The 25,880-nt window shown below is 39.0% G+C and overlaps 1 protein-coding gene across 1 annotated transcript in view; it reads right to left on the reverse strand.

Moving 5' to 3' along the window:
- LOC128855835 (signal transducer and transcription activator-like) overlaps window positions 1–25,374 on the reverse strand; it is a 67,234-nt gene extending 41,860 nt beyond the window's left edge. Inside the window, exon 1 of the mRNA XM_054091039.1 lies at window positions 25,163–25,374. The gene's annotated coding sequence lies outside the window, so the exon portion shown is untranslated. The remainder of the gene's footprint in view (window positions 1–25,162) is intronic.
- Window positions 25,375–25,880: the final 506 nt, after the last annotated feature.

Consider the following 25,880-nt stretch of genomic DNA (forward strand, 5'->3'; position numbering starts at 1 on the left):
ATAGTTTTCAGAGCATCTTCCAAGCGGAGATGTATGCCACCTGTCTATGTGCTGAGATAAACATAGACAGAAATTTCCGGAATGAGCCAAATTGCCATTCTGAGCAACAGTCAGGCGGCACTCAAGGCCCTATCGTCCAGTGCGAAGAAGTCCTCACTGGTCCTTGAGTGTATGGAGAAACTCAATCTACAAGGAACGTACAATCGCGTTCCCAGGACACAGGGATATAACTTGGAACGAAATAGCGGACGCCTGGGCAAGAGTGGCTGCGGTCTCGTCACTAATAAGATCCGAGCCCTTCTTTGCTACGGAAATGGTGTGTTGGAGAACCTTAGCAGTGAAAAACTAAAGCTAAGGGAGGTTAGCTGGCACCAAAGTATGGGGCTACGCCAGGCGAGAGAGTACAAATAAAAAGATGTTTAAAAAACATATAACCCTTTCCAAAGATAAACGGAAAATGCTCACGGGCATTCTCACAGGCCACTGCAGACTGCGTAATCATCTACACATGATCGGGATTTGGTCTACTGACTCCTGTTGTTTCTGCGACCAATCCCCGGAGACTCCAATGCACCTTCTCCTTGAATGCAGCGCTATAGCGAGAAGAAGGTTGAGACATCTCGGTCATTTGTAGCCAGAAAAAGGCACATACGCTCAATCCAACCCAGTTGTATCCTGAGTTTATTAAGGGAACTGGTTCTGGATGCGGTACTGTGATGAGTAAGTGGCACAAAAGACCATGAGGTCGAAGTGCAAACTTCATAAAGAATATATCTATATATTTCCTTCAATGCCAATGTTATATATAATAAAAATAAAAGGAATCTAAATATATATATATAAAAAAAGTAAAATCAAAAATAAATAAAAAAAGTAAAAAAAATATATTATATCATATTAAATTGCTAAATAAAGTGGCAGCACTACTCAAACACTTGACTTAATTAAATTGGTTTTAAATTGCGTTTAATTGCCCTCTTCAAATATCATACATATTCCTTTACTAGTTTTTGATTGATGGCAACGCTAAACGATATAAATCTGGATTAAAACAGGTTTCACTTAATATCAATTTTGTAGTACTTATTTTTTTAACTAACCGATTTCAACAGCTGTGTACGAATGACATTAATTTTCATTTCAGTTAGAAATTTCCAAAAGGCCGATAAAATCCACCATAGTTATGCCCGAGGCTACTGTCTAGCCACTAGTTAAAGCCCCATGCAAATCCATTCAGTAGTTTCGAAGACTAGATAGTGCAGACAGACAAGCGAAAATGCTAAAAATAGTCAATTGTATTCTATTCTAAATTACCTGCATCACCTTGAGGCATGCTTTTAAAGACATTTTAATGTACAGACACGACTTTCCCTACAGCTTTATTATAATGATTGCTGTACCCGGCCACGCCTTGCTGTGGCTTAGTCTGGTTCATTATCATTGCCATTATTCTATTCGGGATAGAACATTGCAACCTTAAGATCTATTGTATCTCCTTTCAGGCTACAGATAATGTCTTTTAACACGCATTAGGGTAGATCAGCTGATTTGTTTTTTGTTTTCTTTCGCCGTGTACATTCGGATGTCAGCTCAGAATGAAAGAAGGCACATTGATTCTTTGTTTTCTACTTTGTCAATACTTTGTATACTTTGCTTTAACAATCAAACATACAAAACATTGCTGTTGGTCTAGTGCCACTTGTACGGAACAGAATATGTATGTCAATGTAAAATCAAAAAAAAAAAAAAAAACTGTGAAGTTGGTAAATATTTTTGCTCGAAAAAGTTTAAATATAAAATCAACCATTATTCCTGAGCCAAATAGTACAATTAAAAACGTATTTAACACAATATTTATGTATGTATGTGCATATAAATAAAAGTACGACTGCTAGGTGCATAAGTAAGTACCTACAAATGTATGTATGTATGTATGCATGTAGATAACTGCACAAGTGCATTTTTCAATCCACCAGCAAGAGGTATCGGTTGCAAATTTATTCGCACGTGTTTGCCAATTTGCTAAAATATGATTTGTGAAATTCCAGTGCAGACGAATTTCCAAGAATGTCCAACAGCAAGCAAGATCTTTTATACACAAACAAACAGCTGGCTGTCAATTATTGACTGGCCGCTAGCATCGATACTCATCCAAAATGGGGGAAAAGAAAAGCTAACGCTGCGTTATTTGATGACATTCATTCAACTAGTCTTATAAACAAACGTGTGCGGTCGGTCAGAGCAATGAGAAGGCAATAAACAGTAGCTGGCCTGAAACGAAAAGCGAATGATCTGCAAAATTTAACAAAGTTTGCAGGAAGCTAAACGATAAATACGATTAGGTTGCTCGCACTTCGGAGGGAAACTTGATGAGGATTAGGCACCAAGGCGTATCTATAGAAGGGTGTGTGATTAGTAGTGGATTGCTGGCTCTTCAACTCGCCTTTAATTTAGAAATGTCAGTAAAACGGAAGGACGGAAAGTTGTGTTGTAAATGCTGTACCAACTAATTTCTTATATTTGTAACACTGTACTTTTCCGATAGTCAAGCTGCGATCAAGGCCCTGTCGTCGCGTATTGCAGCTCTCTTCTGGTGAACTCCTGTAAGAAGGAACTCAAACGTCTCGAACGTGCAAGGAAACATTTCCCTTATCTGGGTTCCTGGGCACAGGAATACAGAGGGAAATGAAATTGCCGATGAGCTTGCCAGAAAGGGGTCGGCAAAACCGGTTCCAGCTGTCCTCTTCTCAGACATTGGTGTCCCTTTGGCCGCCGTTAAAGGGAACTACACAATTTCTTTCTAGAAAAAGCGCAAGACAGATGGAGGTCTTCTGTCTCAATGTGTGCTATTTCGAAAACACTATGGCCTCAATACGATAGAAAAATAACGCTTAAGGTGATGGGAATCCCCCGTCATGCAATTTCCAAACTCATTGCGGTGTTCACTGGTTACTGGGTAATCGGTACTCATGCGGAGAAGCTTGGAATTCCGTACAACCCCTATTGCAGAAGCTGTGGTACTCCTGCAGAGAAAGAGACTGTGGAACACTTTCTCTGCAAATGTTCGGCTCTGGCGGCTATGCGCTTGAGATTCATTAGCGTGCCCTTTGGGGATGACTTGAGGAAATTCTCCAGTCCCTTTTCTCTCCTCCACTACATCAACAGCACTGGATGGCTGTAAACTGTTTTTTTTCTCTTAATCTTTTCACTGGTGGTGGTCCACATTATGGTATCAAAACGGCACGGCACGTAAGTGCTACTTGAAGTATACCTGGGGTACTCTTGCCATCTTACCTACCTGCCTACCTACCTACCTACCTAACACTGTGCGACAGCAATTTTCGTGCCCAAACCAAACCAGTTGCAAATGAAAGTACCCCAACTGGATTTTGGTCTACCGGATCACAATTTTTTTACAGTGTTAAAGTTTCGCAATATTGATCAAATGCCATATTAAATAAAATGGCAAATCCAGTACAAATATTGGTTTTTCTTAAATTTCGTCTTAGAAGACTTTTAGTAAAATTCAATGATACATTTTTTGTAGAACATTTTAACCCGTTGAATGCCACCGTTATGTGACTATTAAACCCATTTTTTTTTCCAAAAATTGTTCAAAAGCCCTCTTAAACTGGGTATTAAAGGGTGAATATGTTCTACAAAAGAATTCCTTGGAAAATTACACTAGGGGTTGTCAAAGACATTGAGCACCTATGGGTTAAAGGTACTTGAAACAAATGTATTAGAACAAAAACGAATGTATGTATTTCATGTATTCCATATCAAATAAAACTCTGAGATGTTTTTGTTGGAAAAAGAGCTGGGCTCTGAAAAAGCTTTCTTTTGCTTTCATTTGCAATTGATTCCGTTTGGGCCCGAGCCGATGACCTGAAAATTGTCGCATTGGGTAATTCATTTCATTCTTCTATTCTCTCTCCCTTGACAGTTCTAATTATTCGCCTTGGTTAGTTAATTGTTAAAATAGCAAATTACCTTCAAAAATTATTGGATGAAGCTCAACAAATACAAATTGCGAAATAATTCCTGGTTTATCAAAGCTATGCAAGAATATGTTCCTGATTTAAATGTGAAAACAGCTAAAGCACACAGGAGCGGGTGCACAAGTGCATAGAAATAAAGTCCGAAGCTCATTTGCTGCAAGGATGTCATGATACAAAAAAAAATCGAAAAAACGCCTTAAAAGTTTTCAATTTCCTATGTCTCCTTAAGAGCCGGTTTTTCAGTGGTAGTTAAATTTTGTTTGTCGTTTAAACTCATCACGCAGTGCTTCAGTACAATTTAAACATAGCTTAAACTTTAGTTAAACGACAAAAAAGCGACTATTCTAGCTCAACATTTTAGAGATATTTTTGAAAATGAAAATAACAACAACTTCGATTTAACTCATACAACAAGCAATAAAGACGAGCAAATCATCAGTGATAAAACCATTAATTTCAATATTAAAAAACAACAACCATTCGGAGTCGGCTTAAAACTGTAGGTCCCTCCATTTGTGGAACAACATCAAGACGCACGCCACAAAAAGGAGGAGCAGCTCGGCGCCAAACACCTAACAGAAGTGGATGATTATGTATTTTTTATTTATTTTTAGCTGAATGGCAAATGGGATTTATGAGCAACATTTCTTTGGCAGAAATATATTTTGAGCTTTACCATTACTTGCCAAAAAAATATTATTTTGTTTTTAACCCGAAAATAAAGGAAACGACTAGCGCGCCTATTTAAAAAACAAAAAGTTCTTTGCAATCTTAAATTAATCGTTACGTAGTTGTATGCTGGATTTGCTAATTCTTTGTTGTAATTAGTTTGCATATACAAGTCGTCATTTTTCCTTATCTATTTACTACTTTATTTGTTTGTTTTCTTAACAAACACCTGATATGGCTAGAAATATTTATCACAAGCCGCAATTGCACCTGTTGCAGAAATATTCCAGTGTATTGAAAGACAATCCTGGCATACCTTCTTGATCGTCAATACAATAGCAAATATAATTGACTAATAAAAAAAATTAAGCAATATAAAAAATAAAAAAATTAAAATAAAAAAGTAGCTGTACACTTTTATATACCATGTACAGTGACTCAAAAAATGTTTCACGGTTCAATTCGTTAAGCATTTCATACAGAATTTCGCATTCTTTATGTAGCCAGCGTTCGGCGTACCGTTATCGTTATGTATTAATTTTGTTGTTCCCGTTATCAATTTTATCATTTTCGCTCAAGAAGTGGTAAATTCTTAGAAAATCGAATTTATAAAACGAACACTTTCAAATTTAATTTAATACGGAAGAACAAAAATTAATAAATGAAGTGGCTTAGTTGTTTTTTTGTTTTCTGCTTATTGAAATTGTTGTTATAGGTATTTTTTAGACATGGGAGAAAGCAATAAAATGGCCACAAGCATAGCAGTTAAGGAAGATGTCACCAAGTTACTGTATAACGGAAAAGTAAATCGAAAATAAATCGACAGACTCATAGTTCTTGTTTGTGTGCCAAGTAAACCATAGCAGTAAATAAATTACGGCCGCCGTAGACGTGACAACCATTCGGCAATGTACAGGTTCGAATCTCCGTGCATGAACATCAAATAATAGAAAACGTTTTTTCTAATAGCGTTCGCGTCTCGACAAGCAATGGCAAACCTCCGAGTGTATTTCTGCCATGAAAAAGCTCCTCATAAAAATATCTGCCATTTGGAGGCGGCTTGAAACTGTAGGTCTCTCTATTTGTGGAACAAAAACACGATTAGATTAAATTAGATTTGAGGAGGGTTGGACAAGTCCAAGCACTCAGGCCGTAGACCATTGTACTACACCCGAGTAGATATCAGTAGAAAGACTAGAGACAGGTAAGATAAAAGGTGGATGGTAAAAACGGATAAATTAGTTTGAGGTCACACTTCCACAAATCTCTTGGATTCATTGATGAATTTTAAGAGATCCGAAAGAGGAAGAGTATGAACTTTGTCCATACTCAGTGTGTCGCAATCCAATATCCTAAGCCTGATTCTGGAAAATACAGGACAGCTACAGAGAAAATGCTCTGCAGTGTCGTCATCTTCGAGACAGGACCCCCATGGTAGCCATATGCTGACCACATACGTTGTGCCCTGTGATTACCCCCGCCAGTACTCTCAGGTCCTTCCTGTTGAGTTTTAGGAGAAAGGTCGCTGTTTTCCTGTTTGGTTCTTTCACAAAGCACTTGGCAACTCTGCACGAGTTCAACTCAGACCAACGTCCTCTATGGGTAGACCTCAAAGTCGTCAATCCGTAGTTGAATCGATGCGGAATTGACACCTAGAAAGGGTTCAGGGCCTAGTGGCATACTTGCAGAGCCTTCATTAGCCAATTTGTCAGCTAACTCGTTCCCTGCAATACCACAATGTCCAGGCACCCAAATAAGACTAACTAAGAAGAGCAGCGTGGGTTACCAAGGGCTTTCAGTACAGCTTGACTGTCACTACAAATTCCAATACTGCTGCCCCGCCACTTTTTCTCAATTAGCCAGTAGCCGTTGGTGTAGAAAGTGTGCTGGTATCCAGTTAATTGGTTGTCTGGACTTAACCATTGATCTCTATCTGGGATCAAAACGTCATACTTCCTCCCGAAGCCAACGACAGGCACCCGATTGTCCACCGGCATCGAGAGCAGTGTGCACCGCTCTGACAACTGGTGGAATATCTGACAGTGGCCAGTGCTTTCTTCATTTCTCCAGACTCCGTTTAACTTGAGCCTGTACGCCGCCGTCATTGCTTCCTTTGGAATTTGAAGATCTAGAGGTTGCAAGTTCAGAAAGGTATTAAGGGCATCACCAGATGTCGTACTCATGGCACCTGTGATACCCAAGCACACACTTCTCTGTAGCCTGTTTAGGGGTTTTACTTTGAAATTAACCATTGTGGCTTTCCACCATACTACAGAGGCGTATGTAATAATGGGTCTAATCAGGGTGATGTACAGGCAGTGTACTATCGCCGGTCTTAGACCCCATGTCTTGCCAAAGGTTCTCTTACACTGCCAGAAAACTTTAAGTGTGCGAGATACCTTCTGCTCGACGTGCTTCTTCCAGGTAAGCTTACTATCCAGGATTACTCCTAAGTATTTAACCCCAAAAGACAGTTGCAGTGTTACCCCTTCCATATTGCGTTTCCTAGTGAAAAACACTAAGGTACTTTTTATAGGATTCACCGAAAGACCACGCAATTCGCACCAATACTCAATCTTATTTAGAGCTACCTGCATTTTATTGCATATAGCTTCAAGTGATCGTCCTGAGATTAATACGCACACATCGTCTGCGTAGGCTTGGATGTGTCGAATTTCCTGAAGATCATTAAGAAGAGAGTCCACCACGAAGCACCAAAGTAGAGGAGAGAGTACACCGCCTTGTGGGCAACCCTTCTTAACCTCAACCCTGACTCCTTCATCGCTTTTTCTATCCATGGTAAGCAGTCTTTTGGATAGCATAGAGTGGATCCATCTGACAGTGATTTGTTCCACTCCAACAACAAGACGCACACCACAAATAGGAGGGGGAGCTCGGTCAAACACCGAATAACGGATGTATAGTTGCTGCGCAAGGCACACACTGAGATACACAAGAATCTACGATACGTTTTTGCAAAACTTACAAAGACTTTAACTTAAAAGTCTGGAAAATACGATGAAAGCAGCTTTTGAACTAAATTTAGAATATTGTTGCATTTTCCGAAAATCACTACTTTGTTCTTGGGGCATTTGACACTTACTTTCTTTTTCGCTTTCGCTTACTCTTCCTCTTTCTTTTGTTGGTTTATTTTCGGTATTGACGTCACGGCTCTTGGGAAGGCGCAATTTTGTATTTTAGCTAAACAAGCTGAAACAAAATATAAGAAACGAAGTAAAATCGCTGTACGTAAGGTGCCATAACACTAATCAATCATTTAATGGTTTTCAGAATAATGTTTAACCCTTGAGTGCTCGCCTTACCATCATTTTGCCGCCCGCGAGACTTTCTTCTTTTTCTTAGCATCACAGTCCTCGGTGAACCATTGCTTCATTCACAATCATGCGCCTTCTGTATCTATGTTTCTATCGCTACCACCTTCCACCGCTGCACGTTTAGCTTTTCAAAGCCAACTTCCACGTCTTCTAGCCATCTCTTCCCGGAACGTCCTCTTCTTCGGCCTCCAACAGGGCGTAATTCAACCTTTCGAGTTGTTCTCGCATTGCATTCATTCATTCATTGGGCATTCTAAACACGTGTACGAGCCATCTCATCTTCTGAGATCTTATAAACCTTATCACAGTTTTGTTTTTTGCTAATAGCTCCAGCTCATTATTGTATTTAATTCAATAGCACCCGTCTTGCACTCTTAATGTCAGCGAGAGTTATATGCAATTTTTGTGCGTCAGAACAGGCGTATGGACAGGCAGACATGGCAAACATTTGGTCAAGCCTGAGCCACCTACCTAGGCGTGTCAGGAGGCATCTCTTTAACCACACTGACGAGATTCAGGACAAAACACAAACACAAATACTCTTATCACCTTCCCAAACTCCCGACTACCGAATACCGTCATAGGAAACCAACCACCACCTATTGAGGACGAAGAGCTTCAGATGCATCGCGCGACCCGCGCAGTTTTGACTCAATTACGTGCTGTATATCGTAGCAGGTTAAACTCCTACTTATCCAGAATAGACACCGACATACTCAATATATGATCGGCTTGTTAAGGCACACCTCACGATACTAACCACCTATTCACATGCCCTCTCAAACCCACTCACTTAACATTGTACCCAACCTCTGGACCCAACCCGTCGATATAGCACGCTTCCTGAGCCTACCGTTAGAGGAGTTAGACGATGACGATCGGTGACTATACCGCACTGGCAGGGTTTAGTAAACTGCTACAAAAACAACAGCAGCAGATATGGCTAAATATTATATGTAGATTCCCGCGTCATTCTGAACATTTACTCAACATCTCAACACTCACTTGTTCCTTTTATAACAACTGTCAAATTTGATTGATTGCGACAATGGCAATATTTCAAATGTGCGCATTGCCATACGATATTATCGTCATTTCAAAAATGTCATCAAGTAGGTTAGGTTAGACACTCAGTGGCCCCAAGGCCCATCAACAAGTAAGCCAGTACGCCATGATCGCGCTCTTGATTGTTTGCAGGCATTGTTTGTTAGTGCGAAGAGGGAGGCCCAGATGCTGGGTGAATCCTTTTTTGAAAAGAAGCGAAATGCACCGTCTGGAAAACTAAAATTATCAAAGATGCTGCAAATGTGAGCGTACCGTCTTACTAAGAGTGGAACACTAGCCCAACATGGCTACATGATGACTCACAAAAATGGTATACAAATGGGTCCAAAATACTCGAGGGGGTAGGAGCAAGAATAGAGGGGCCAAAAGCACACACATCTTTAACACTGAGTGCAAATACTGCAATTTTCATGCGGTGCTTTTCGCCACAATGGAAGCAATGGAAATCGTATTCAAAAGTGAATTCGAAAAAGTAATAATTAAATAATATACTTTCGGACATTCAATCAGTACTCAAAGCCTTAAATAGCTTTACGTTAGCAACTAAGTAATTACGAATTTTTTTTTTTAGAAAACCAAAGACAATTTTTTTATGGACTAAATAACATTATTCTGTAATGTATTGTTCATTTTGATCAATGACCTTTTGCCATCTTTCAGGCAGCCACATAATCCCACATTCATAAAACTTCTGGTTTTTTTATTAGCAAAAAACTGAATGAGGTACGATTTGACATCATCATCATTATTGAATTTTTTACCATTCCACAAGTTTTGTAAAGATCGAAACAAAAAGTAATCAAATGGTGCAAGGTCAGGACTATATGGTGGATGTGGCAAAACATCCCAACCAAGCGCCAATAATTTTTACCGAGTGGCCAAATATGTATGTGGCCTTGCATTGTCATGATGGAATACCAAACTTTTTCGATTTGTCAATTCCGGCCGCTTTTCTTCAACTGCATTGATTAATTTCGTTAGTTGTTCAATGCAGACCTTAGAATTGATCGTTTGGTTGGGTGGTAAGAGTTCAAAGTAGACAATTCCTTTGTAATCCCACCAAACTGATAACAAAACTTTCTTTTGATGAATATCAGCTTTTGATGTTGTTTGAGTTGGTTCACCTGGCCTGCTCCACGATCTTTTCCGCTTGATATTGTTGTAAACAACCCATTTTTAATCGCCAGTTATCAGTCGTTTTAAAAATGGATCAATTTCATTACGTTTCTTTAGCAGATCGCAGCTGTTAATGCATTGCGTCCAATGCGTTTCTTCCAGTTCGTGAGGAACCCATGTCTCAACTGGACGACCAGAGCGTTTTTCATCTTTGAACTATCAAATATCAAAATGTGTTTTACCTTTGTGCTACGTCTGCAAACCTAAAAATTCAACTAAAGCCATCTATGAGTGAAATCCGCAATTACTTATTTGTTAACTCAATATTTCGAATATTTTGATTACAAAACTGAAAAAAATCCCCATATTTCTTTTTTTTTTTTTGTTTTTTATTCTAGTACGACAGTTGCACTGACGAATAATTGTTTTTTGGTTTTTGTGCTTCAGATAAAATGCACAACACCGTCTAGGTTCAATTTTTTGTGAGGGTCAACTTCAGCGCCATTTTTTAAATTATTAAAATTTAAAAAAACATTTTTTTTTTCATTTTTGCATGTAAAAGAAGTTAAATAAAAAGCCAAAAAAATGTAAATATAATTTTTCATTTTTTTTATTGTTCCTGAAAATACCCAAAATTTTCGAGTTCTAGACCACCGGGACCCCTTAAGCTAGATTTGGAGTGGTTAACGTGATAAGTTTTGTGAATCACTGTATATAGCGTTACCATAAGACCATAAACAAGGGAGAAAGTCAAGTACTTTAGTATACAATTCAATAAAGCATTGCTCATTTCAGCCAGTTTCAAAGAATCACAAACATTTGTAGCCATGTATGCACGCATTATTTATATTGTATTTTGATAAAACACTAACATAAACAAAATCACTGACATATGTACATATATGAATAAGTAAATACCAGCAAAAGAAGCAAATAGTGCTTTTAATCCCTCAGTGAGTGAGAAATACCAAGAACTGCGCTAAAATAGCCAAAATATAAAAGCTGCATCAGCTATAATACGTACATACATACTACAGGCATACATACATACATACATGCATACATACATACGTACATGCATACATACATACACGTATTCAGAGTAAGTTTGTAACTGAAAAATCTTGCGATGAATACATAAATAGTTTCTTTCGAGTTCGATGCCACTATTGGGAAAAACCCAAGCTAAATAACCTACAGTAGTAATAGTTTGTGCCGATCAATAATACACAAAAACCTTTGATTACTTGCAAATGTGCATATTTACATACACATATGACGTACATTTCACTGGAGCCGATGCATTTGATAACCCTCCGCTCCCATTTGCACAAACAATTGCAGTGCTCAGTTGATATTGCACGGAAATACAAAAAATATGCGTATTGTAGTTGTACAATAATCTTATTGGTTTTTTTGTTTTTCGTATTACAAAAACATTTCGCTAATCATTTGATTACAACACCCATTTGTGGAGTCTGAGACGTATCATTAGCGCGAACATTCACAGAGAAATCCAAATCCACATAAACCCAACTCCCCATTTAAGCAGGCTTTTTTTAAATGATTTTGAGATAAGACGATTCACTTATAAATTTTTAAAGTGCATGAGAATTCTGAATGAAAGTGCAGAGAATTCTGACTAAAACCGACAACTGATGCACAAAACAAGGTCTTGCCGTCAATCCGTACAAAACTGCCTTAGTCTTGTTCACCAGAAATCGGAAATTGGATGGACTTAGTCTTCTAGCACTGAAAGGTGTGACATTCAGTCTCTCTGAGAAAGTTGCAATATCTAGGAGTAATCTTGGATAAGAAACTGTCTTAGGAGACACTGAGGTCTGAAACCTGCTGTGGTCTGGTGGATATATACACCAATCATGTTGTTGTTGGAGCAGTAAGAGAAGCCCCGTCAGTGTAGAGTATATCATCAGTCGTCTTCGTCAGGCTCATCTAAAGGTAGGCCCAGGAAACATGCTGTTTCGACAGGTTGGGTCCAGAGGGAGAGGGGGTGTTAGATGAGTGGGTTTTAAAGGGCATGTGAAAAGGTGGTTAGTGTCGTGCGGGGTGCATTTACATGCCGGACATAAGTTAGGTATGTCGGAGTCGATTCCTGATAAGTGGGAGTTTAACCTGCTACAATATCCAGAACATAATTGTGTCAGTGTTACGCGGGTCTCACGGGGAAACTGGAGCTCTTCATCTGCAATGGGTGGTGGTTGAACTCCGATTACGGCATTCGCTGGACGGGAGCTTATGAAGGTGGTAATATAACAGTCTCCCGATGGATGCCGTTTAATGTCTGTCTAAACACTGTCCGGCCCAGTAGATCTCTGTTTGTTTTATTCTGGATCTCGTCGGCGTAGTGTAGTAGATGTCTCCTGAAGTGCCTGGGAGGCGGCTCTGGCTCAAGCAGGTGTCTGCAAGGGTAAAACCTACGGTAGCAACCCAGCAGGAACTGCTTGCTGAGCAGTTTGTTATGCTCTTTGACAGGTAGCATATTGGCCTCGTTGTGACGGTGTTGTAATGGGGACATCAGGAGGCAGCCCGTCACTGTCCGAATGGCAGTATTTTGGCATGTCTGAAACTTTATCCCCTGCGTGTCACTAGTTCCAGGCGACCAGACAGGCGCAGCATAGTTCAGATCCGGCTGGCCAATTGCCTTAAATGTGTCGACTGATAAATGTCATCTAGTAACGTGGAATGACTGACTGTATCGAAAGCTTTTTTCAGGTCCAACGCTACTAGGACAGTCCATTCAAAGGGGCGGTTTTGGTTAAGCCCGTGGTTTATCCGGGCGTTTATGACGGTGAGTGCAGTGGTGGTACTATGCACTCGCCGGAAACCATGCTGATGTGTACATCCTCATGGCAGCCGGTTCTACGTTACCGGAATGACTCGGATTTTTTCCAACCAAGGGCTGCCGCCCCAATAAACTAGCCCTGTCTAGTGAACAGTCTATCAGACCAATCTGTAGTTTGGTGGTGAAGTGTGTTTATGCATTGCAGGTACCAAGAATAAAACCTCGAACAATGACCAAAATGCTATGCTTGATTTGCTCTCCTTGTATCTTAAGATATAACAGGAAGCAATAAAAGTAATGTATAGACTCCCTTAATATTGTTTCTGGCACAAAGACTGAACTTCGGGACACAGAGAAATCTTTAAGATGTTATCCATGCAGAATCCAATGTTGTTGGCACCTAAGAACGACCTTATACCCATAGCTTCATTTGGAAGGAAATTAGATGTCAATGTCACACAATGGAGTAACCCAGAATGCATTCAAAGAGATTTGACAGATATTTTCTTTACCGATTAAACCAAGAATGAAATAGGTTTATTAAAATAAGTATCATTACGCTATGGGAAGAATGGCAACTGTTTTCCACACAGAAATTTTTGCCAATCTGAAAGTAGCAGAATGGATAATTGAGAGGAGCTGGAGCGGTAAACAGATTGATTGGGGTCTTTAGTGACAGTCAGGCTGCACTAAAGGCTCTGGAGAACGCAAAAGAAACCTCAAGAATGTAAGAAGAAGCTTAATTCTGTTGCAAGACGGAATAAGCTTGTACTTGCATGGGTAGCACGACACTGCGGTGTTCAAAGGAATTAAATTGCCGATGAATTGGCCAACCGTGGATCAGCGGTTCCCCCACAAGGGCCAGAGCCAATAATCGGAATCCGCAGGAGTCATGAATTGGATCAGCGATTATGTATGCAATTTAAATAAAAAGCGATGGTCCGGTCTAGAACGCTGCAGAACTGCAAAGTGTTTTGTGACAAGCCCGAACAGAAAACTTTCGAAATTTTCTTTAAAATTTAGGATAAAAGATGGTCGGTATTATTATAGGATTATTGGAATCATTGAGGACCCGATTTGCTTGTCTTGCTAAGAGGAGGCGAATGGCACTGAGCATTTTCTCTGTGAGTGTTCTGCATTTGCTTGAGCAAGGCTGCGAATTTTGGGTTCATGAGAACGAGAACTGTGAAGTATTTTGTGACAAGCCCAAAAGAAAACAGTCCAACTTTCTTCCAAAACTTGGTTGATGGTCGACTGATGGTTGGTGTTTCTACAGGACTCAATCCATAGAGTCAAGAGTGGAATCATTGAGGACCCGATTTGCCTGTCGTGCTTAGAGGAGGCATATGGCACTGAGCATTTTGTCTGTGAGTGTCCTGCATTTGCTAGAACAAGGATGCAAATTTTGAGTTACGATGTCATGAGAACGCGTAAAATTCGTTCTCTCAAACTGGAGAATATTTGCAGATTTATCAAAGAATCTGGGAAATTCTCACAGCTCTCACAGGCACCTCTACTTTTCTATTCTATCCTATCTTTTTCCTTCTGCTATTTTTCTCCTTTCCTCCTTGACTATCTACCCTTTCACTTTCCCGAGCTTTAAATAGAATGAGCTTTTTAGCCTGAGTGTTTTAGCAGTTACCAAATCTCTCGGTACTTCTTGGCTCCACATTTCAAATTTCAAATACATTTTTTTACACGAAATTTCCGTTCCTGCATGAATGTCAAAATCTTGTTCCACTCAAAACATAATTCCTAAAGGAATATCTAATTAAGTAACAAGAAACAAACAACAACAACGAAAAAAAAGCAATAAGTAGACTTTAGAAATAACCAAGTCCAACTGTGCCTTAAAGTTTCAACGGTAGTTGGATAACAAGTACATGACCAGGTGGTGCAAAATTAATCATCCAACTTTGTTTTTGAATCATTTTTTTACTGAATAAAAAATAATAATTTTGAGTGATGGAAATTTTTATTTGACCTTTACATGCTCATTTGCTTGTCTGTTTGTTACTACGGTTGTCTAGTTCATAAATGTCAAATAGGATTAACGTATTTGCAAAATTATAAATCTCCTGTTTTGCTATTTGGGGAGTATTATATCTGCTAATGGTGGCTCAAGAGAAGACATCGAAAAATGTGAAGCAAGCTTTCGGTGCTCTTAATGCTTTGTGGAAATCCACTATTACCATACGGTGCACAACAATGAAAATATTTCTCCAACGTGAAGTCCGCTCCTCTGTATGGTTGCGAAACCTTGAACCTACCTTGCAGCTTCTGACTTGCAACTTTTCACCAATCGTTGTCTCCACAAAATATGGAGAATTTTCTGGCCCGACACGATCTCAAACACTGACCTCTGGAATCGCTATAACCAGACACCAATGCGCCTGAAAATCCTGAAAAGGAAATTAAGCTGGCTCGGGCAAAAACCAACAGAGGCCGTTAATAATTTGAATAGGAACTAGACATATCTGGCATATCTACTGATGATAGCATTTTTGCTCCAGTCCGCGCACGCTTGTCATCAATTGCTGATGAATAGTTGCAAAATTGATTCTTTTTTCTAATTTCAATTTGAATTTTTACACGGTTTGTACTTATGAATTGAATTTTCAGTGGACACCAATTTAAATTTATTTTTTTGTTAATAAAAATGAGTGGTTTTTGTTTTATGGATACTGGATTTCATTACTATTTCTTTTACACTGTTTTTGGAAAAATATTTAGTTTTTAGTTTTTTCATCTCACACGATTTTTCAGAGTTGTGGAAACTATCCCCAAATTTACCATACTTCGCATGTATTTTTTCACACGATTTTTTTTTTTTTTTGCACGCAGTTCCAAGGAACGTATTTACCGCGTAAAAACAGAGTTGGGTGTAAATTTTGTATATTTATAAACTGATGCTTTGAGTCAAGGAAATAAAATTAGTATCTATCATCTGATAAGACTAAATGAATGCACGACTTTTGATAAGTACTAATAACAAAGCAAAACAAAGGTTAATAAGTAAGGAAATATTTAATTCGACCCTGAGCGAACTTTATATAACTGCGCTCATTTTAGTAACATTTAAAAATTCGTTACCGAAAAATGGACGTGGCACCGCCTACTTTAAAAATTTTTTCTTTCTTTGCATTTCGTTTTTTGAGTTCATAATTTTTATCAAATTTTAGTAGTTTTGCTTTTTCTAACAGTAATATCTGTTTCGAAAGTGAATTCGGGCTCAGCGTTGATCCCGCACATCATAACAGGTGGTAAGACGTGAATATATGAGTTCGACATGCAAACCAGTCAACAGTCAAGAGGCGGCTGAATGGCGCTATCCACATAAGCCGAAACCCAAAAAACCACGTCAAAGCCGGTCAAATGTGAAAGTAATGCTGCTCGTTTTCTTTGATTATCATGGTGTTGTGCACTCGGAATTCGTTCCTAATGCTTATAGGGTAAATAAAACATATTATTTGGATGTTATGCGACGTTTGAGAGAGAATGTACCCAGGAAACGGCGCCCAGTTTGTGGAAAGAAAACTCATGGATCTTGCACCAGGGTAACGCACCGTCTCACAAGGCTCACTTTTTTGACCAAACACTCGACAAATATCATCGAACAACCACCGTATTCATTGGATTTAGCCCCCTGTGACTTTTTCCTTGTCCCAAAACTTAAATTGCCACTCCGCGGACGCCGCTTGGAGTCGATAGAGGCTATGAAGGAGAATTCGTTGAAAGGTGCTTTGATAACTGAACTAATCGCGGACTAATTGGCATTTGTGAATTGCTTCGAATGGAGGCGACAAAATAAATTTTGATGATTAAACAATTATTTTGCGTTTATTTGAAGGATTCGCGGTACTTTTTTGGCAAAATGTATATTATTTTTTGCTCGAGGTATCGTGCGCACGGACGGACGGCCAGACAGAGAAGGCTAAATCGACTCATCGCTCAAAAGGAAGAGCCTTTTGGTATACACAGATTTACTATACATGTCTATACCAGCGATGCCCAAAGCCTATACCCGCACACTCGTTTTGTTTTTGTCAAATTCGTATGGCTCCATTTTCAAAAACTATTACTCGGCAATACTATTTTACACTGGCGGGTATAGGCGAGCAAAGGAAAATAAAATTTCAATTGAATTACAAAAACATTTTTTTAATAAATACAACCCGGTTGTTGTTGTTGTTGTAGCAGCATAAACATTCCCCGTGCATATACGAAATCTCTAAATTCCTTTCAGAAATCTCTAAATTCCTTAAATTCCATTCATTCGATGCAGAACCTATTGCAAAGCGCGAAAACCACGAGGAACGTTCTGGCGCTGTCCGATCTGCTGAATTTATTTAATAAATGCAAGAGTACATTGATGATGACCCTTTAAAATCAATGAGGACCGTTGCGTGGTAGTTTAATGTTTCTGAAGGTCTTACGCGTCGAGTTGTCTACGGCGGTATAAATCCTACGTTATGCGTAGAAGAAAGTTTGTGTCGGAGCAAACGCGAGAGCAGCGAGTTATGCGATCAAAAGGCTTCTACAAAATTAAACATCCTGAAGCGCCTGAAATGTTATGGTTTTTTTCTGACCAAAACGGCAGAAATGGCAGATGGTTATGTTCCAATCTTACAATCTGTTCCTGTTATCAAATTTGACTGAAAATTACCAAGATTTGGGTTCTTAAAGTTACAGCCAATCGCATCTCTTCGGCCAGCCTCTGCTTGTCGCAAAAACTATCGGTCTCTGCTTTGGAATGTAACTCAGAGAATCAAATTATTGCTCGATCAATTTCTGAAGCGGTACCAAAATTTTTGTGTGAGATATAAAGGGTGTTTTTTTAGAGGTTAGGTTTTCAAGTTGGCACTACTTTTTTCGTAGATGGTCTTTTTGACAGCTGTCACTTGATTTATGCTCAGTTTGGTTTGCCATTTCATAATGAATAGGCTTACACCTGAACAACGTTTGCAAATCGTGCAAATTTATTACGAAAATAATGATTCGGTTGGCGCGACGCATCGCGCGCTGCGTCCAATATTCGGTCGACATAATCGTCCATCAGAGTCACTAATTCGATTAACCATGAATCGGTTTCGCACCACGTTTGCTCTAGTGGATAATACGCATCCTCAGAGACGTCGTACAGTGCGCACCGAAGACGCTATTGCTGCTGTGGAGCAGAGTATCGAATGAGTCCATCCGCCATCGCGCGCAGCAATCGGAGATGTGCCCATCCACTTTATGGAAGATTTTGCGGAAGAATCTTGGTTTGCGGGCTTACAAAATCCAACTCGTGCAAGAATTGAAGCCGAGATGGCCACCGATCCCGATTTTCACAAGAAAATTTTGTTCAGCGATGAAGCTCACTTTTGGTTGAATGGGTATGTCAATAAGCAAAATTGCCGCATTTGGAGTGAACATAATCCACAAGCCATTGCTGAGACGCCGTTACATCCTCAAAAAGTCACGGTTTGGTGTGCTCTATGGGCAGAGGGAATCATTGGTCCATATTTCTTTAAAAATGAAGCCGGTCATAATGTTACAGTCAATGGAGAGCGCTATAGAGCCATGATTAATGACTTTTTCGTGCCTGAATTGGACGATGTTGATGTGGACGACCTTTGGTTCCAACCAGACGGCGCTACATGCCATACAGCCAACGCAACAATCGATTTATTGAAGGAAACTTTTGGTGAGCGCATTATCTCGCGCCGTGAACCTGTGGCGTGGCCTCCAAGATCGTGCGATATAACACCGCTGGACTATTTCTTGTGGGGCTATGTGAAGTCGCTTGTCTACGCAGATAAGCCCGAGACGATTGACGTCTTGGAAGAGAATATTCGTCGCGTTATTGATGACATACGGCCCCAATTGCTGCAAAAAGTGGTCGAAAATTGGGCCTCTCGGCTGGAATTTATTCGAGCCAGCCGCGGCGGCCACTTGCCCATAATGGCAAACCCTCATCTTTATAATAAAGCTAAGTTCTTGGCCATAACATTAAATTATATACGTTTTATTTCACCTTGAAAACCTAACCTCTAAAAAAACACCCTTTACATATTAGACGTAAGCGCACAAAGTATCTTAAGTGCAAACCGCCACTCATGAATTCATTCCAAGTTCCCTCTATGTGAATGTGAAAATATTAAATAAAAATTCTTGTCCGAGTGCAAGTGTTTATAGTGAATATAGAAAAACAAAGCATGATAAGCTCTGTGCCTCTTGCAATGGCGAGGGCAATACGGGGTCTAATGCCTAACTTAAGTAATGGGTAAATAGCGGAAGTAGTAAATTTTCAAGAAAAAGCCGCTTATCTTTTCAAGTGACAACAACTGCAACAGATGCTACAGCTAGCGCACTTATCTAAAATAGTTTATATGTTTAGCTTTATATTTATTGGGCGTGTTTTTGCCTAACTAACATTTAGTTGATCTCAACATTTGAAAGTAAAATACCTCTATAATGGTGTTGCTTTGAACTATTCTCGAGAGTTACGTTTGTTTTGTCCACGCATTTTTTGGGTTGTTATAAAAAATTGAATTATTTGTTTCTATGAGGATGGATTTTGGTTCATTTCGTACGAGGGCGATTTAATAAGTCCCCGTTTTTGCTGACAGAGGGCGTGTCTGAGGGAAGTTGGTGTTAGCATCGTGTGCTGCCATCTATCAAACGACGGCAAAACAAATTTCAGACTGATAAAAGCAAAGTTGGATGATATTTATGGGGACGCGCTTCGCCATCTCTGACCACAGTGAGATATTGGTTCAATGAATTTAAGCGTGGGCGAACATCCATTTTTGATGAGGAGCAACCAGGATGCTCGACAGACGTGGTTACCGAGGAAATCATTGAAAAAGTCCACCACATGATTCTTGCTTATCGACGAACGAAAGTGCGCGAAGTAGTAACAGAAGCCATAGATGTGTCGACTGGAACGGCAATTAATATTTTACATGATAAGTTGGTGATAAAAAAGAGACCATTTAGCGAGATCCGAAGGAATTTTTGCGTCGAGTTGTGATCGTTGATGAAACCTGACTTCATCATTACACACCAAAAACTAAGCAACAATCAAAACAATGGATTTCTTTCGATGAATCTGCTCCAAAGAAGGCGAAGACAGTCCCATCGGCCGGAAAGGTCATGGCGGCGATTTTATGGGATGCGAGCGGTGTTAATCTCATGGCATTTTTAGAAAAAGGAATAACGATCACTGGACAATACTGCAGTGAGTTATTGGACCGTTTTCACAAAAAATTGAAGGAGACACGGCCACATTTGGCAAAAAAAGAGGTTCTGTTTCCCCACAATAGCGCACCAGCGCATTCATCTGGAGTTGACGCCACCAAACTGCGTGAATGACGTTATGCATGAATTGCAGGGGGTGCGTCTTCACCCGATCTTCACATGAAGATATGGCTCGCGGGGAAAAAAATTAGTTCAAACGAGGAAGTCATCGTCGAGGCGGAGGCGTATTTATATACATATATATATATGTGAAAATTAGCTACATGAATTCCTTCATCTATAGAGGAGCTAATTTTTGTTACACTAATACACTAAACACAAATATGCGAAATGTATACACATAGACATAGCCAATGCCTACCGAGGGGCGACCGCTATTCGAAAAAAAACCTTTCCTATAATTTTAGTGTTAAACCCCACAGCTTTAGTGAATTAATATAGTGAGATTATTGTTAGCTTTAGATAATTAGCATGCAATCAAATATCAAAATCTACAAGCACCCCAACGAATACATTCATAGAAATGTTCAAACAGTAACTGCCTCATACTTGGTTAGCTTCCCTTTTTTTCTTTTTTTTATACCAACCTCTGTAGCCTAAACTGAAGTTGCATAATTTAAGTGCAGCCGCCCTATCGCAATGTACGTTATTAATCACGTGTTTGAATTGTGCTTGTAACGGACACTTTAAGTCCGATAACGTAGTTCCGACTGTTGGTGAAGCGAAAAATCCCTTAACATACCCTTGCTTCGACGCCAAGTGCCGCCCACAAATGATGTGGGGACGTAACAAAGCATATGCCTTATCGCATGCAACCGCAATCATTAAGCAGATTATGTAGGGCAGTGCCGTCGACCTTTAAATCTAGCTCCAGCACGAGCTCTGTGGCCCATGTAGTAAAAATCGTGGTCATTTTTTATTTTATTTCTTCTAAGTTGAAAGTTAGCGCCTCTAAATGGTATTATTGAATGTCTATCACTCAAATAGTACACAGAAAACCATTTCAGATCGGATTGGTAGGACGACTCTTTGATGTATTCTAGCAAATCTATCCACAGGGGAACTCTTATATGACCATTCTCTCAAAAAGGAGATATTTTTGATTTAGACCACGATTATACTATTTTTCCCATGCTTAACAGTCGCGATTCAATTAGCGATTAGTGCCGTTTCACTACCACTGTTAACGTGTGATGCCTTTTTTTTAAATCAATCAGATCTATTTCGTGAGATCCAAGTATAACAGTAAATTTATCTCTATGTCTGAGATTTCAGTAATTTGCTATAATAAAAGCTTACCGAAAGAGCGAAGTCCTATTCTGGCTAAACCTGACAATTCGCATAAGCAGTGAGAAAGGCTTTATTTCACCCCCTCCGCCTGACAGCTTCTGCAGATGGGATTGAAAGCAAGGTTAAGTCTAGCTGCATGATCCCCTACCTTCCAATGGCCTGTAAGGGTTGCAGATGCTTGGGCGAGAGCATCCTAACAGGTAGTTCGTCCGCTGGATGTTGCACGACGGTCATGTTTTTATTGTTGTAGTACATGTAGTTAATTGCGCCCACCTTCTTTCGACGAAAGGATAGCAGTGTGAAGCAATGGATGTTTTTATTGCATTGAATGGGGCAGCTACTGCCACTGCCTCTGTTATGTCTAGTGCTAAACCTTTCCTTGCTAACTCATCTGCTATCTATTTTCCCTCTATATTCCTATGACCGGGAACCCATATCAGAGTAATTGGAGCGTATGACCAAACAGTTCTAGTTCCTCTCTACCCTGCAATACTAGTTTGGATGAAATGAAATTGGAATCTAAGGCCTTAATAGCAGCTTGAATGTCTGAAAATATGGCTACTCTTGCACCAATTTCTTTTTAGTGCTTTAGTGATTTGCAAGCTGATTGCTAATAGTTCTGTCTGGAACACGCTGACATAGCCAGGAAGTTAAATTGATTTGTATAAGTTGAGTGGTTCCGAATATTGGCCACCTCCCTCACCACAGTTCATCTTAGAACCGTCATTGTAGATTTCGATATCGAATCACTTTCCCTTTCCTCCATTTGGCTCTCGGTGGATAACTTACAGTAAAGTCTTTCTTCAAGTTGAGGTCGGGTATTGTGAAGTATGATTTGTTTTTGAGCAGTTAGGGTGCCAGTAGGAGGATCTTGTTCTGACCGCACGATCTTGTTGGGCAGCTTCTCATATCTCTGAGTCTCACCGCGCTGCATGAAGCGATTGTTTTTATGTGTAAGTGTAATCTGTTACGATGTTTTAGCACGTTAAGCGCTTCAGTAGGACTGATGTTATGCGCTCCTGTGATTAAGATATACCTATGCTGATCTTTGTACCGTGTTTTGCTTGGTTTGGTTGAATTTCTTTTCCATAGCGGGCCACCAGACTAGTTCCGCATATGTCAATTGATTAACTTTGGTCGAAGAACTAATTTTTTACCAAACATTCTCTTACGCGTTGGACCTCCAGATGAGTTTGGGTTCAAGGTTAACACCTAAGTATTTTGCTTGCTGGGCTAGCGTAAGACTAACTCCGTTTAATCTTGGGAGATTAAAGTCTGGTATCTTGGCTTTCTTAGTGAATAACGTCAGCTCAGTTTTGCTCGGATTTACCCTTAAACCAACCGCACTCTGTGGCCCAAAACTCCTTCACAATCTCGCTGATTATAGGTACATATGTACTAGGTTTACAAAATTAGTTCACGAGATATTAATAGCATACATACATACATACATATTCACAAGTACACAAATATCATTAAAACAAACAAAAACACTATATGCAAAATTTCAAACACTGCGCGTAATGTTTTTCGCATATTGTATGTACGTATGTATGTATATGCACAAATATCCAGTACATTTAAATGTATGCAAATTAAATGCATACTTCAAAAGAAAATAACATATGATTTCGTAGGATTCGGCGAAACATAATTCAAACTAAAAACTAGTTCTGTAATTAAGCACCAACCTAACTACGAATCAGAGCCACAGTAAAATTGTGTTAATGTAAAAAATATGTAAATTAAATAACGCAATAGAATAAGCATACAGCCATTCGTGTGCGTTCTAAGAGCTTGCATCAATTCAGGCATCAAGCGAATTGGAAAGACTGCAAACACATATACCATTTATTATTATTCAAGTATCAAAAGCCAACGGGTGTAACGACATTGCCAATCATATAATTAATACAAATTTAACCAACAGTGTTTTAGCACCGCGCCACCACCACCACCAACAGTCCAGCGGCAACAGCGGGCTCTGTGTAAATGCTTTTGTTCAACAAGTTGAGCAAGTTCTTAAAAGCAAAAACCGGGCTAAAACAAAAAAAAATTCTTGAACGCCAAAACAAAATCAAGACGAACGGCGTTCAATAAATACATATATCATAAATATCATATTTAAACGCAGACAGTAACTTATGTACTGATAACAGCAACAAATTTTTAATACATTGTAAATACATATGTATGTTCCATTTGTGGAACAACATCAAGACGCACACCACAAATAGGAGGAGGAGCACTGTTTCCACATTTGTTAGGGTCAATACCAAAATACCACATAATATTATAGCATCAGTCGTTTAAAGATTTAATATTTATAATATTATATTAACTATAAAAGAAATTTAACAGCTAGCACACATCCATACACATACCACCTACACACGCAGTCGTATGCATCCACTTGCACATATGAATGTCGTACATTTTTAATAAATATTCTACACAAGAACAATAAAACAGTCTCTCTCAATATTTTATGCGGCAAACATTTAATGGCACAGGTATATGTATATGTGCATTATACTAATATGAAGTATGTTATACTAATACGAATTAATGCTGTATTCGCACTTATGTATAGTATGTTGTACAACATACAAAAAAATTTTCCTTCATCAAGTGAAGCCTGTCAAGAAGTAGATATTTATTAGTTAACTGGAAGCAAAACTACTCCCTCGGTATCGCTGGAATAGCATTCTATATCACTGGTTGCATATAAATTAGCGCAAACAAACATAGTGGCAGGTATTTCTTTGGACAACAGTCTCTTAGCCGTACTGCAATGCGGAACAGAGGGAAATTATGTAAATTTATAAATATAGCGACGTCATGAAAAACCCGGCAATGAGAAATTGCAAAGGGCAACATATAGGCAACAAGCGATTTCTCCAGTACTACAAAGTTGTAGTACAGAGGAAGCCTCAAACGGAAATAACAATAATAATTTATGTATCCTAGAGCAAAAAAAGCTGCGCATCGTTAGGATTTTTTTTCTTCCACATATTTAATTGAACAAAGAGTTTAGTAACACTTTGTAGATGCCCAGAGTTACGCAATGAAACAATATCGAATATTTAATATCTACATACATATGCACGTTTAAGGAATGCATTGGCACGTTTAGCTCTTTGAATAAATGCTATTCATTCCGATGCATAAAATATCCGGCTTTGTGTAATGATTGCTATACTTTTATTCGAGACCTAACGTTATTTGCAAGCGTTTCGAACAAATAAAGTAGGTATTTAAATAACTCCATCATTTAGGCACAATTTAGTCGGTATCGACATCAATTATTCCATATTATCACTGCTGTTTGCTTCTATTTTGCTTCCCATAGCTTTTGTTTCGCTTCGTTTTGTTCTATGCAACAACACTTATTTACGCACATAAAATTTTTAGATACAAACAAAAAGGCTTCTCCACGTTTTCGTATCCATCCACCTTAATGGAATCGACTTGCTGCATTAGCCCTCAATGGTGACCATATCAGATAAAATACCTATATATACATGTGTCTCAACAGCAACCGCCTCCACTGTCCCAACCTTTCTTAAAAAAGTGTGTATATGTATTCCAAGTTTATTTTTAAACATCCACTTTTTCACTTTATTTTTCGCACTAACCTTTCCACATTAAAAAATTTACTGCGATTTATCCTCGCTGCACAATCATCCACGTTTTTCAGAGTTCTTGTGCACAAATAACAAGTATTTGTAAATTTAGCAAGTAACACTTAAAAGAATTCTACAATTTTCTATTCAAATGTAATAATAAGAATTTAACGCGAGAACAAAATGTACGCCACACGAAATACCCGAACACTTTTTTAATTCTGCTCTGGTATCAGCGTCAAACGTCTTCCACTCAGAGTTGTATTGGCTGGAGTTGCCATATCAAACAATAATAAACACAAAATTTTATATTCTGTTGAGTGCATACCACGTATTCCGAATTACGGAAAAAATATTGTCGGTCCTCATTTCTATGGAAAATTAGCTGTTAAAACAAACAGAAAGGGTAAATGAAAACAAAATGGCCTATAATCCATGAATTGCATTCCATGGCAACATAGCAGTAGAATCAATTTTTTTTGTCATTTTATCTTTTCTCGAAATTCTCAAACTCAGTCCACTTTGCACTTTGTTATTTGCTTGGTTCCAAATAAGTTTCCCAAATTTTTGCCGTATCTACAACCAAGTATGTGAACTGGTGGCTTCATAATGGAACACGAAAGGCTTAATTCTGGTTGTCCCTATTGAAGTGACTCAAGTTCATTAATTAATTGCTGTGTAGATCAGAATTTTGTGTTTTCCCAAGATATAAGTTTTCAAATAACCTAAA

Source organism: Anastrepha ludens, chromosome 2, assembly GCF_028408465.1.
Source record: "Anastrepha ludens isolate Willacy chromosome 2, idAnaLude1.1, whole genome shotgun sequence".
In the NCBI taxonomy this organism is placed as follows: Eukaryota; Metazoa; Arthropoda; class Insecta; order Diptera; family Tephritidae; genus Anastrepha; species Anastrepha ludens.